General features: G+C 46.3%; 1 protein-coding gene across 2 annotated transcripts in view; it reads left to right on the forward strand.

Moving 5' to 3' along the window:
- The window catches only part of EBPL (EBP like), a 66,345-nt gene that overhangs the window by 44,031 nt on the left and 8,124 nt on the right, over positions 1 to 14,190 (forward strand). The gene's annotated exons all lie outside the window — the stretch shown is intronic.

Here is a 14,190-nt window from a genome sequence, read left to right on the forward strand (position 1 = left end):
AGGCAGCTCCCCAGGCTCTCCCCTGCAGTATCCAGGTACAAGACGGGTTAAAAAGAGAGGGGGGGCACATAAATTTAGGCGCAAAGAATACAAAAAAAGCAGCTATTGGGTATATCATTTATTAGTACGTAGTGAAAATCCCTGTGTTATATAGCGCTGTGGTGTGTGCTGGCATACTCTCTCTCTGTCTCCCCAAAGGAATTTGTGGGATCCTGTCCTCAGTCTGAGCATTCCCTGTGTGTGTGTGCGGTGTGTCGGTACGGCTGTGTCAACATGTTTGATGAGGAAGGTTACGTGGAGACGGAGCAAGGGCAGATAAGTTTGGTATCGCCCCCGTCGGGGCCGACACCTGATTGGATGGATATGTGGAAGGTCTTAAATGACAATGTAAACTCCTTACATAAAAGATTTGATGACGCTGCAGCCTTGGGACAGCCGGGGTCTCAGCCCGCGCCTGCCCAGGCGACTCAGAAACCGTCAGGGGCTCATAAACGCCCTCTATCTCAGATGGTTGACACAGATGTCGACACGGAGTCTGACTCCAGTGTCGACGATGATGAGGCACATTTACAGTCTAAAATGACCAAGGCCATCCGATACATGATTATTGCAATGAAAGATGTATTACACATTTCTGAGAGTAACCCGGTTAATACCAAGAGGGTTTATATGTTTGGGGAGAAAAAGCAGCCAGTGACTTTTCCCCCATCTGATGAATTAAATGAATTGTGTGAAGAAGCGTGGAGTTCCCCTGATAAGAAATTAGTGATTTCTAAGAGGTTACTGATGGCGTACCCTTTCCCGCCAACGGACAGGTTACGTTGGGAAACATCCCCTAGGGTGGACAAGGCGCTGACACGCTTATCTAAAAAGGTGGCCCTGCCGTCTCAGGATACGGCCGTCCTAAAGGAGCCTGCGGATAGAAAGCAGGAAGCTATCCTGAAGTCAGTGTATACACACTCTGGTACTCTACTGAGACCTGCTATTGCTTCAGCCTGGATGTGTAGTGCTGTAGCAGCGTGGACAGATACTCTGTTGGACGACATAGATTCCCTCGACAGAGATACTGTTTTGCTAACCCTGGGCCATATCAAAGACGTCGTCTTATATATGCGAGATGCTCAGAAGGACATTTGCCTGCTGGGCTCTAGAATTAATGCTATGGCCATTTCTGCCAGGAGGGTCTTATGGACTCGGCAATGGACAGGAGATGCTGATTCTAAAAAACACATGGAGGTTTTGCCTTATAAGGGTGAGGAATTGTTTGGGGACGGTCTGTCGGACCTCGTGTCTACAGCGACAGCTGGAAAGTCCACTTTCTTGCCTCATGTTTCCTCACAGCCTAAGAAAGCACCGTATTATCAAATGCAGTCCTTTCGTTCCCAAAAAGGCAAGAGGGTCAGGGGTGCATCCTTTCTTGCCAGAGGCAGGGGTAGAGGTAAGAAGCTGCACCATGCAGCCAGTTCCCAGGAACAAAAGTCCTCCCCTGCTTCCACTAAGTCCACCGCATGACGTTGGGGCTCCACAGGCGGAGCCAGGTGCGGTGGGGGCGCGTCTCCGAAACTTCAGCAGCCAGTGGGTTCGCTCACAGGTGGATCTTTGGGCTATACAAATTGTATCTCAGGGATACAAGCTGGAATTCGAAGCGACTCCCCCACGCCGTTACCTCAAATCAGCCTTGCCAGCTTCCCCCATGGAAAGGGAGGTAGTGCTGGCGGCAATTCACAAGCTGTACCTCCAGCAAGTGATTGTCAGGGTCCCCCTCCTTCAACAGGGAAGGGGTTACTATTCCACAATGTTTGTGGTACCGAAACCGGACGGTTGGGTGAGACCCATTCTGAAATTAAAGTCCTTGAACACTTATATAAAGAAATTCAAGTTCAAAATGGAATCGCTCAGAGCGGTTATTGCAAACCTGGAAGAGGGGGATTTTATGGTGTCGCTGGACATCAAAGATGCTTACTTGCATGTCCCCATTTACCCACCTCACCAGGAGTACCTCAGATTTGTGGTACAGGACTGTCATTACCAGTTCCAGACGTTGCCGTTTGGCCTGTCCACGGCACCGAGAATATTTACCAAGGTAATGGCCGAAATGATGATACTCCTTCGGCAGAAGGGAGTTATAATTATCCCGTACTTGGACGATCTCCTCATAAAGGCGAGGTCCAGGGAGCAGTTGTTGATCAGCGTAGCACTCTCTCAGGAAGTGTTGCAACAGCACGGCTGGATTCTGAATGTTCCAAAGTCGCAGCTGATTCCTACGACGCGTCTGCTTTTCCTGGGCATGATTCTGGACACAGAACAGAAGAAGGTGTTTCTCCCGGTGGAGAAGGCCCAGGAATTAGCATCTCTGGTCAGGGACCTCCTGAAACCAAAACAGGTATCGGTGCATCACTGCACGCGAGTCCTGGGAAAGATGGTGGCTTCATACGAAGCCATTCCCTTCGGCAGGTTCCATGCGAGGATCTTTCAGTGGGATCTGTTGGACAAGTGGTCTGGATCGCATCTTCAGATGCATCGGCTGATCACCCTGTCCCCAAGGGCCAGGGTGTCTCTTCTGTGGTGGCTGCAGAGTGCTCACCTTCTCGAGGGCCGCAGGTTCGGCATACAGGACTGGGTCCTGGTGACCACGGATGCAAGCCTCCGAGGATGGGGGGCAGTCACTCAGGGAAGAAACTTCCAAGGGCTGTGGTCAAGTCTGGAGACTTCTCTACACATAAATATACTGGAATTAAGGGCCATTTGCAACGCCCTGAGTCAAGCAGAGCCCCTGCTTCGAAACCGGCTAGTGCTGATTCAGTCAGACAACATCACGGCGGTCGCCCATGTAAACCGCCAGGGCGGCACAAGAAGCAGGATGGCAATGGCGGAAGCCACAAAGATTCTTCGATGGGCGGAGAATCACGTGCAAGCACTGTCAGCAGTGTTCATTCCGGGAGTGGACAACGGGGAAGCAGACTTCCTCAGCAGACACGACCTCCACCCGGGAGAGTGGGGACTTCATCAAGAAGTCTTCCAACTGATTGCAAACTGATGGGAACTGCCACAGGTGGACATGATGGCGTCCCGCCTCAACAAAAAGCTAAAAAGATATTGCGCCAGGTCAAGGGACCCTCAGGCGATAGCTGTGGACGCCCTAGTGACACCGTGGGTGTACCAGTCGGTATATGTGTTTCCTCCTCTTCCTCTCATACCAAAAGTACTGAGAATAGTAAAAAAGAGAGGAATAAGAACAATACTCATTGTTCCGGACTGGCCAAGAAGGACTTGGTACCCGGAACTGCAAGAAATGCGCACAGAGGACCCATGGCCTCTGCCTCTCAGACAGGACCTGCTGCAACAAGGGCCCTGTCTGTTCCAAGACTTACCGCGGCTGCGTTTGACGGCATGGCGGTTGAACACCGGATCCTAGCGGAAAAAGGCATTCCGGATGAAGTTATTCCTACGCTGATAAAGGCTAGGAAAGACGTGACAGCAAAGCATTATCACCGTATATGGCGAAAATATGTTGCTTGGTGTGAGGCCAGGAAGGCCCCTACAGAGGAATTCCAACCGGGTCGTTTCCTGCACTTCCTACAGTCAGGGGTGACTATGGGCCTAAAATTGGGGTCCATAAAGGTCCAGATTTCGGCCCTATCCATTTTCTTTCAAAAAGAACTGGCTTCACTGCCTGAGGTTCAGACATTTGTTAAGGGAGTGCTGCATATTCAGCCCCCTTTTGTGCCACCAGTGGCACCCTAGGATCTTAACGTTGTGTTGAATTTCCTGAAATCCCACTGGTTTGAGCCACTTAAGACCGTGGAACTGAAGTATCTCACGTGGAAAGTGGTCATGCTGTTGGCCTTAGCATCGGCTAGGCGTGTGTCGGAATTGGCGGCTTTGTCATGTAAAAGCCCATATCTGATCTTCCATATGGACAGGGCAGAATTGAGGGCTCGTCCCCAATTTCTCCCAAAGGTGGTGTCCTTGTTTCATTTGAACCAACCTATTTTGGTGCCTGCGGCTACTCAGGACTTGGAGGACTCCAAGTTGCTGGACGTAGTCAGGGCTTTGAAAATATATGTTTCCAGAACGGCTGGAGTCAGGAAGACTGTGTCAAAGTCAGAAAAATATCTCTATGCACACTACCATATTTGCACCTCACACAGGTCCGTGCTGCGCATGCGTACGCTCTCCCGTACGTGCGCATACTCACAGTCGCGGGCACCCGCAGGCGCATGGTATGCGTATTTACGGTAGAGTTTATGCGATCGTAGCGTGCGACTCAATCATTACATATTTTCACTAATAATGTATTTTGTAGATCATGGTCCCTTTGATAGATTCTGAAAGTTTGGTTAATATAGAATGTTTATGAACAGAGGAATCCCTCTTTGTTTGATACGAAGGGTCAGACAGGAGTAATACAGTGGTGTTTAGTATCCATCGGAAGAATATTTAATTAGAAATATTCCGGTGTTGGTTTGAAGCAGATCAATCGCTCGTGCGAATAGTTATGGACATAAGAAGTTTATGAACATTTACTTTATTTGCACTTTATTACCCATGCGGCGGGAAACCCAGTTTCCCTCCCACCTGAGCAGTTGGAAATAGTCACAGCCCACCTGTATGAATCAACCTATGACCTTTTGTTATAATGCGAAGCCGAATTCCTGTGTCCAATGAACAATGAGATTGTAGGGACCATTGAATTGTATTGTGTGTGGGGCATAAATAGGCAGGCCGACCGTATCCAGTTCACTCTCTTCAACGGTTCTCATTGCTGATAATCGGGAGCTGGATATCGAGGCGCATGCGATCGTTTCCCCTTGTGCGTAAGTTTTCTCCGTAATCATATTGTCTTACTGTGAGCCATCTCTCTCTCTCTCTCTCTATCTCTCTCGTATTTTCCTTTAATTGTATTGTATTGTATTTCCTGTGTAGTTTATCTGGTTAGTTGGTTTATGTTATATTGTAGTGTATCATTTGTACTGTGATTCCTTTTTGCAAGTATAATAGTTAAAATACATATAATAGGTTTTGGACCCTAAGCCCAGGTATCTGTGTATTCTTTATAAGGGTTAAGTATTCTCTGAGCGTCGGTGACGCTCAAGCAGCTTTGTAGTTAATCAGGTTACACCAGGTTGCACTTACACTCTGTCTCCACACTAAGGTATACTGTGTATCTCATTGTTAAAGGTATAGATATAAAGGGTTTAACGTTGTAAGCGTCTGCACCGATGGTGATCTCCTCGTGGTCCCGAGCGTACGCTACGCTATAGCGAATCATCACGTTAGTCGGCAGCCAATAGCGTGCCTGCCTGTGATCACTGGGCCGTAAGCGAACGTGACGCTTGAGCGTCTCGACTACGGTTGAGCGATCGCTACACAACTTGCGTACCCTTAAGGTACTTCTTACGTAGATAGCGTACAGTGTTGTTAGACCTCTTAAAGTGTTTTATATACGATAAATATTTAGCTTTATCAATTGGCGGCTCGCCCGTCCTTCACATATCTGCACTAGGTAGATCAGCAGACATTATCCCTCAGCAAAGGGCGGGAGGTTGTATCCCTCGTAGTGCTGACAGGATAAGCGTCTGCTTCGCTTAGGTAAAGAGTGCTGAAGGAATCCGGGAACCGGAGGTAAGAACAAAAACGCAAGTGCCTTTTAAAACTGTTTATTTTTCTGTCTTGCGTACACACGCACGCACACATATATATATCTGCATTTCTTTTTCTTTTTCATTTTCGTATATCACTCTCCTGTCTGCCAGTTTTATAGTTGATAGAAGTGCTAAAAGAGATATGCCGTTATTTCATAGTTTAAGAGTAAAGGTAATATAGTTAAAAGATAGACAAACACACAGTTTTGCCTGGGAGATAAGGCGAAGTCAGTGTGTTGTGTGGTAGATGATCAAGGATCATCTACATTGATAAAAGTATAAATTGTGTTACGGTGGATCTTTGCTTTGCGTATACGTGTCTCTAACACAGACTTGCGTACGCAATCCAAAGGCCGACGCACGCAGCGTACGTTATGCAACGGAGCGTCCGGTTACGCCCACGTAGCTCAAGTCACGATAAGTTGATTTTTAACGCAAAGCGAGAAATAACGCAAGTCTATTTTTGGGTGTCCGAAATTTTAATTAACAGATCCTGCTCCTAATTGGTAACACACCTGATCTGAAGAAAAATTTCTGCATAGAAATAGAAACAAAAGTGTACATGTGATGAGTGAGTGTTTTTACAATTTTTAAAGGTTGAACCACAAGAAAAGTCGAGTACTCGTGAGGTACATGCGTGTAAGTGACGTGCACGGTGGCTAGGGAGGCATCTCTGGTTAAATATACAATTTTGAGCATTAGAGTATAGCAGACCAGGAGGTCATACTGTAACAAGACCAGGAGGTCATACTGTAACAAGACCAGGAGGTCATAACAGACCAGGAGGTCCAGGTACAGCCGACAAGGAAGTCCGCTATACAGTTCACAGGCACAACACCGAAAAGGGTTGGTGCAACACCCATATAGGCCATATAAGCTCTGGCTGAAGGAATTCGCAGTCGTAAGTTTCGATTCCATTGGTCTTTCCGTACATAAGCTTAGTTGTTTGTGTACTGAACGACTGGACCGCACGTAAGTGTGTGCAGTAGTTAGTAATCTGACCTAATACCATTAGAGTAAAGGGGTCACAAACGCTATCTGTACACTCTAACGTGATTTGTGTAATTTTTTTTATTTTAAGGGAAGTTCGCTGCTCACTCAGGAACTATCCAGCAACCAATAGTTACTGGAAAGAGTAAGTGTTCTTCGGATAACCCTCGCAGGTTCCAGTAAATAGAGGTTCAGGTCGCAGGGGCCCTAGGTCGAGTACGCCAGCACCGTATCGGTGTGATCAGGTCGTATTGGTCGGCGTGGGCGAGTGAGTGGGGTACTCGGTAAACCGCCACCGTCAGCCTATTGTTGACATTTGGTTTTGCGTAAAGGGTTGGCTAAATAAAGCAACACTTTCGAACTATGGGGGCCACTTGTTCAGGTAGGGGGCGATCAACCTCGGTTCGGGTTGATTCAGTGGTCCGACCAATTGGGTCGGCCAGGTATATAATGTGTGAGAAATATGGAAGTCACACAGAAACTTTATGTGATGAATGGGAGAGAATGACTGTACATGACGGGGAGAAATTCCCAAGAGTAGGGAGCTTCAGCTCAGAAGTGTTACAAAATTTAAGGAGGAGGATATGTCTCATAAAATCAACAAAGAGACGAATCCAGCATTATGATTATTTACAGTTGTGGCAACAGGAAGGTGAGATACAGAGAGGTTTGGCTCAGGCGGCGGGATCTGGCTCTAACAGAAAACTGATTGCCACGGCCCCACACCCACCATATATATCAGGAGAGAAGTTGATTGCGGAGAAAGACGCACTAAGGTGTAACACAAAATCACTTAGTAACTGTGTAAATGTTAATGATAATGTTAACCCATTAACCCATGCAAGTATTAACCCGTGCAAGTTGTACCCTGTTTTGAACTTTCCTCAGGAGTGTGATCAAGAGGACGAATCGGCAACGATTTCAGCGCTCTCTCTAGCAGCCACCATAGCAGAGACCACAGTAGGCACAGCTCCACCCACGAGATTAGTAAAGGCCCCTAGCGGAGGGATAGGTGAGGTCATATCAACTGGTAAGTACGGCACCATGCATTATGCTGAGACTATTTCACCACAGCCTGTAGAATCTACACAGAATGAGGTTGTTAGAATTACACCTGTTAGAGTAATAGCAGTGCCAAATGGGAAAACAGACGCATCAGGAGCCACTCCCATTAGGAACATTGCCATGTACACTCCATTTTCCCGAATGGAATTAAGGACCATAGTGTCTGAATTTCCTGACCCTAGAAAAGACTTAGTTGCCAGTCAAAAATACATCAGAGACTTGGGTAACACTGCAGAGCCCAACAATAAAGACTGGCAGATATTGCTGAAAGCATGTTTACCCTCAAATGTCGACGCAACTCAATTTTTAGCTGATTGCGGACTAGATCATGATGTACCTCTTACAGATGTGTACAACCAAGATAATGTGAAAAGAATAAACTTGCAGCTAAAAGAGTATTTCCCAGCAGTAGCTAAATGGAATAAGATATTCTCCATTAAACAGAAGGAGTCAGAGACAGCTGCAGAGTATTTTCACAGAGCATTATTAGAAATGGCAAAATACACAGGCATAGAGGACATTAAAACAGACACAAACCATCGGGAAGTAGCAGTATCGGTACTGATGGATGGTTTAAAAGAGTCATTGAAGACTAGGGTACAGACCACACAACCATGTTGGCGAGGTCTGTCTGTGGCTACTTTGAGAGAGGCTGCTATTGATCACGATAGAAACATCACCAGACACAGGGAACAACAAGGTGATAAATTAATGTCAGTAAGTATACAGGCTCTGACCACAAGGCAGCCTTTGTTTGTATCACCAAATCCTGTGGGTAAGTCAAGTATGGTTACTTGTTATTCTTGTCACAAACAGGGACACATGGCACGAGATTGTAGAGTAAAGAATCCACGAAACTCATACCAACCCCCTAGACAACGACACGACACACGACATTGGGAGCAAGGTCCGCAGAAACGGAGTTATGAGCCACATACAGGGGAAACAAAAAGATATCCCCCAAACAGAGACTGGCATGCCTCTGGTAGTTCCCAACTATCTCCCTCACAAGTAGTTGCTGCCAGCGGGATTCAGGGAGGTCACCATACCCAATAGGGGTGTGGCCATACCTGTAATCTGCAGCCAGTAAAATTAATTGCCAACCTTGGAAGTGAACCCGAGATCGCAATTAATGTAGCTGGTAAAACTTTAAACTTTCTTGTAGACACAGGGGCGGCCAAGTCAGTGATAAATTCGACAGTGGGCATGAGAACCACTGGTAGGACAATTCCAGCCATGGGAGTAACAGGAGTAGTCCAGCACTACCCTGTTAGCAAACCAGCCGAGATTACAATAGGGCCTTTGCATACCAAGCATTCCTTTTTGCTGGCTGCATCGGCACCAACCAATCTCCTGGGAAGAGACTTACTGTGTAAAATGGGGTGCGTCATTTATTGTACTCCTGAAGGTGTATTCTTGGACATACCTGAGAAACACGCTCAGGAAGTGCGAGACATGTTAGACTCCCCATCAAAATTAATGTCACATACCATTATGACAAATAGGAATCCATCCCAAATAGAAGAGATGACATCTCAGATACCAGAGTCACTTTGGACAAAAGACGGACAAGACACTGGATTAATGGCAAACGTAGCTCCAGTAGTTGTACAAGTAAAAGATTGTAGGATAGCTCCAAAAATCCCACAGTACCCTCTGAAGCCAGAGGTGGAGTTAGGAGTTTACCCAGTAATAGAGCGCTTGCTACAACAGGGCATTCTGGTAAGAACGTCCAGCACTGCTAATAGTCCCATCTTCCCTGTGAAAAAGAGTGGGGGGAGGGGTTACAGACTAGTGCAGGATCTAAGGGGGATTAACAAAATAGTTGAGAGTCAGTTCCCCGTAGTGCCAAATCCAGCTGTCATCCTAATGCAAATCCCTCCCACTGCCAAATTTTTCACTGTTATTGACCTCTGCTCCGCTTTCTTTTCGGTACCTCTGCACCCTGACAGCCAATATTTGTTTGCATTCACATACAGAGGAGTCCAATACACGTGGACTCGATTACCCCAAGGTTTCATAGATAGTCCAAGTATATTTTCTCAGGCTTTGCATGATTGTTTACAGTCTTTCCAACCAGACAGTGGATCAGTATTGATACAGTATGTGGACGATTTATTACTGTGTTCAGATTCACTGGAAGCATCTCTGAAGGATACGAAACAGCTCCTGTTTCATCTTTCAGACACAGGACACAAGGTTTCCAAAGACAAGTTACAATTATGCCAAACTAAGGTAAAATATTTGGGACACTGTCTAACACAAGGACTGAGACACCTGACCGCTGATAGAATCCAAGCAATTAGAGACATGACTCTGCCACAAACCCAGCAACAGATCAGAACGTTTTTAGGAATGTGTGGGTATTGCCGTAATTGGATCCCAGGGTTTTCCATTTTGGCGTTACCTTTGCAGGAAATGGTCTCCTCAAACAAACCTGATAGGATTTCGCATACAGACGAGTCCGAAACAGCATTTGAGAGACTCAAACAGTGCCTAACGCAGGCACCAGCACTAGGTATGCCAGACTATGGGAAACCCTTTGAACTATACGGAACAGAAAGTGCTGGTTGCGCGGCAGGTGTACTAACCCAAAAACACGGTGATGCCAGCAGGCCAGTGGCATACTACAGCGCTCAGCTAGACACGGTAGCGCGATCCCTCCCCACATGTTTGCGAAGCGTTGCTGCGATAGCATTGCTAGTGACAAAAAGCGAAGATGTCGTGCTAGGCCACAACCTCACAATCCATACGCCACATGCAGTATCAGCCTTATTGAATTCTGCCCAAACCAGACACGTCTCATCAGCGAGGTTTACAAGATGGGAATTGGCACTAATGGCCCCCGTAAACATCACCATAAGGAGATGCAGTGCATTAAATCCTGCAACGTATCTCCCAGGTGTGCCTGGTCAGGCACAAAGGGTGGAAGGTGAGAGTGATGGGGAAGGAGGATTTAATACAAAGGAAGATACACATGATTGTATGGAATATTTGACCCAAAATTTTACCGCAAGGCCTGACATCAGTGACAACCCACTGGAAGATGCAGAACTCACGTTCTACACGGACGGTAGTTGTCATAGACAGTCAGACTCGGGAGACTTGTGTACTGGATACGCAGTCGTAGATGACCAAGACACCATAGAAGCGGAACCACTAGGCCCACCTCACTCAGCCCAGGTTGCTGAACTGGTCGCCCTAACCAGAGCATGTGAATTGGCTAAGGGTAAGTCAGCCAATATCTACACCGATTCTAGATACGCATTCGGGGTAGTCCATGATTTCGGAGCCCTATGGCGTCTCAGAAATTTCATGACGGCCGCTGGTACACCGGTAGCGCATGCAGCTCACATAAAAAGGCTTCTAACAGCGATACAGGAACCCGACAGAGTGGCTGTTATCAAATGTAAAGCACACACATATAGCCAAGACCCGGTATCACTTGGTAACAGCCGAGCAGACGAAGCTGCTAAGTTAGCAGCTGCTACCCCCATACAGACAGACACCACACAATTGATGGTATTTAATACCATTAACACACAGAAGTTGTGTGAAATGCAAAATTTGTGTTCCACACAGGAAAGGGCAGTCTGGAAGGCAAAGGGATATGGCCAGGAGTCCTCAGGACTCTGGACGGATGGACATGGTAAACCAGTGGCCCCCAGAGCATATCTTCCATGTCTGGCTGAAGCAGCTCACGGGCTGACTCATCTAGGCAAGGAAGGGATGTGCAAACTGGTGAGAGCATATTGGTGCGCCCCAGGATTCTCCTCTCATGCGAGTAAAAGAGCAATGTCATGCCTTACCTGTTTGAGAAAGAATATTGGAAAGGCAATACCTACAGAACCATCCCATATCCCACCTGCCGGCGGCCCTTTCCAGGTAATACAAATTGACTTTATACAATTACCCCCTTGTCGGAATTTGAAATATGTACTTGTTTGTATAGATGTTTTCTCAAATTGGGTCGAAGCATTTCCTGCGGCTACAAATACCGCTATGTTTACTGCTAAGAAAATTGTGCAGGAATTTGTATGTAGATATGGTATCCCTAGAATAATCGAAAGTGATAGGGGTACCCATTTTACAGGTGATGTCTTTCAAGGAATGTGTAAGTTGATGGGAATTGATAGCAAGCTGCACACTCCGTACCGTCCACAGGCGAGTGCGAAGGTCGAAAGAGTGAACAGCACTATTAAAAATAAATTGAGTAAAGTGATGGCAGAGACAGGATTGACATGGCCAGAAGCTTTACCCATTGTATTGTACAGTATCAGAACCACTCCCAGGTCCCCTCTTAATCTGTCTCCCTTTGAAATCTTGTTTGGTCGACAACCGCATGTCATGATTAACCCTCAGGATGATTTGAAATGTAACAATGAAGTAACTGTAAAGTACTTGATTAACATGAGTAAACAGTTAAGGAATCAGAATGATAGTCTGAAGTTGGTGATTCCTGATCTACCTGATAGTAATTGTCATGATATTGAACCTGGGGATTATGTAATGATACGGAATTTTCTACGCTCAGGTTGCCTTATTGACAGATGGGAAGGACCATACCAGGTCTTATTGACTAGCACTACAGCACTGAAGGTTGCTGAGAGAGAGACTTGGGTCCATTCATCCCACTGCAAGAAGGTTGCTGATCCAGAGAAGTCCCGTGATAAGGAACAGACGGTAGAGGTTGTATCACTGGAGTGTCTGTTCCAGGAGGACTGAGGCGGCACCTGAGCCTTGAAGACCGAGAGCTGTTGTCGACTCCCCACTCCCTTTTATTGTTTTCCTCCACTTCCCATCCCCTCTCCCTCAAATTTCTTTTTCCTCCTTCTCATTCTTCTCCGTTTCCTCCTATAAGATGGACTTGCCCCAAGAGACTGTGATCCGGATTTTCCTGTTGACCATGATGTTGACCAGAGCAGTCTGTTCCGGCGAGAGTACCATGGAGGTCGATAGAGGTTCTGGAATGGGTTCTGATGATAAAGATGGAGGCGTAGTTTTCCAAGATCAACCTAACCAACAAGCAAAGGCGAGTATCAGAAAACGATCCGATAGCATTGACCATAGAAGGAATTGTGACGGATTGTTAGCTGAGGAAAACTGTATCTGTAGGCTCTGTAACAATGTCATTGAAGATGGGTGCATTAAGAAATGCCAATCCAGTTTTAATATCCATATGGACCGGCATCCATTGAGTGACTATCACTCCTTAGTGGGTAATGTGTTAAACAAAACGGATTGTTGGGTATGCTCTCAAGTACCTCAAGGTCATAGCAAATCAGGGCTAGTGCCATTTCCTTTAACGATAGGGGAGGTACTTGAGTTAAATGGTGGGAGACCGGTGGACAGGAGGTTTAATATCTCCAGCCCTCCTAGTTTGAAGCTCCACCAATACCATGTGGATAGGTCCCTATTATGTTTCAACATCTCTAATCCCAGAAAGCCGGGAAATTGGGAAGTGTCATGGAGTAACCACACCATGACCTTTTCGCATAGAGCAGATAGAATGCCTACAGATACAGAGCTTGTACGCCACATAGCCAGTAGAGGAAAATCTTTCCGGTATAGGTACACCTTAGGAAATAGGATTACGAGAGTTGGAGAAGTATCACCAGGATACTGTGCACATATCATACAACCTGATACGTGTATTAAGCAGATGGAAGAATTAGGATTAGGAGAGTTCACCTGGAAGGTGTGTAATATGGTTATGTCCTTCTCCGTCCCATATGTTCTCCCCGATGATGCATATTTCATATGCGGGAGAAAGGCGTACAAGTGGCTTGCCCCAAACTCTGAAGGATTGTGTTATATTGGAAAAGTATTGCCTGAAGTAATGACTGTAACACATGATAAAATGAAAGACATACATCGTGGTGCCCAAGCTCCTTATACTCACACCCATTACGAGCACGTTGTTAAAAGGCACCTGATAGAGAAGACAGAGCATCCGGCCTCTGATCTAATAAGTGAATCCACCGGGATTCAATTCTTAATCGCGTTAGATTTCACCCGCACCGCTAGAGGAGTGCTAAATTATAAATACATATCGGCGCTCGCAAATTTGTTAGATAATATCACTGAAATGTATGATGACACGTTTAGATATACTGGAAGGGAACTTCAAGCTTATAAAACAGAACTGGTGCAGCATAGAATGGTTCTTAATTACCTCACAGCAGTGACAGGCAGATATTGTGTTACATTAGCAACACAGTACGGCGTGAAGTGTTGCACGTATATCACGAATAGCACCGAGGATCCGGTCGAGGTCATAGACCAAAAGATGGACGATATTCTCCAATTGAAGTGGGAATTTCGCCGAAAACACAATCTCACTCTTGCTGCTGTAGGTAATGAGCTGACTGGTTGGGTGTCATGGTTGAACCCGCGAAATTGGTTCTCCGGTTTGGGAGACTGGGCTCAAGGAGTCATAATGGATGTTGGGAAGTTTCTCCTATGTATCTTAGGTGTTGTCATATCAATT

The sequence above is a fragment of the Pseudophryne corroboree genome, chromosome 2, assembly GCF_028390025.1.
Source record: "Pseudophryne corroboree isolate aPseCor3 chromosome 2, aPseCor3.hap2, whole genome shotgun sequence".
In the NCBI taxonomy this organism is placed as follows: domain Eukaryota; kingdom Metazoa; phylum Chordata; class Amphibia; order Anura; family Myobatrachidae; genus Pseudophryne; species Pseudophryne corroboree.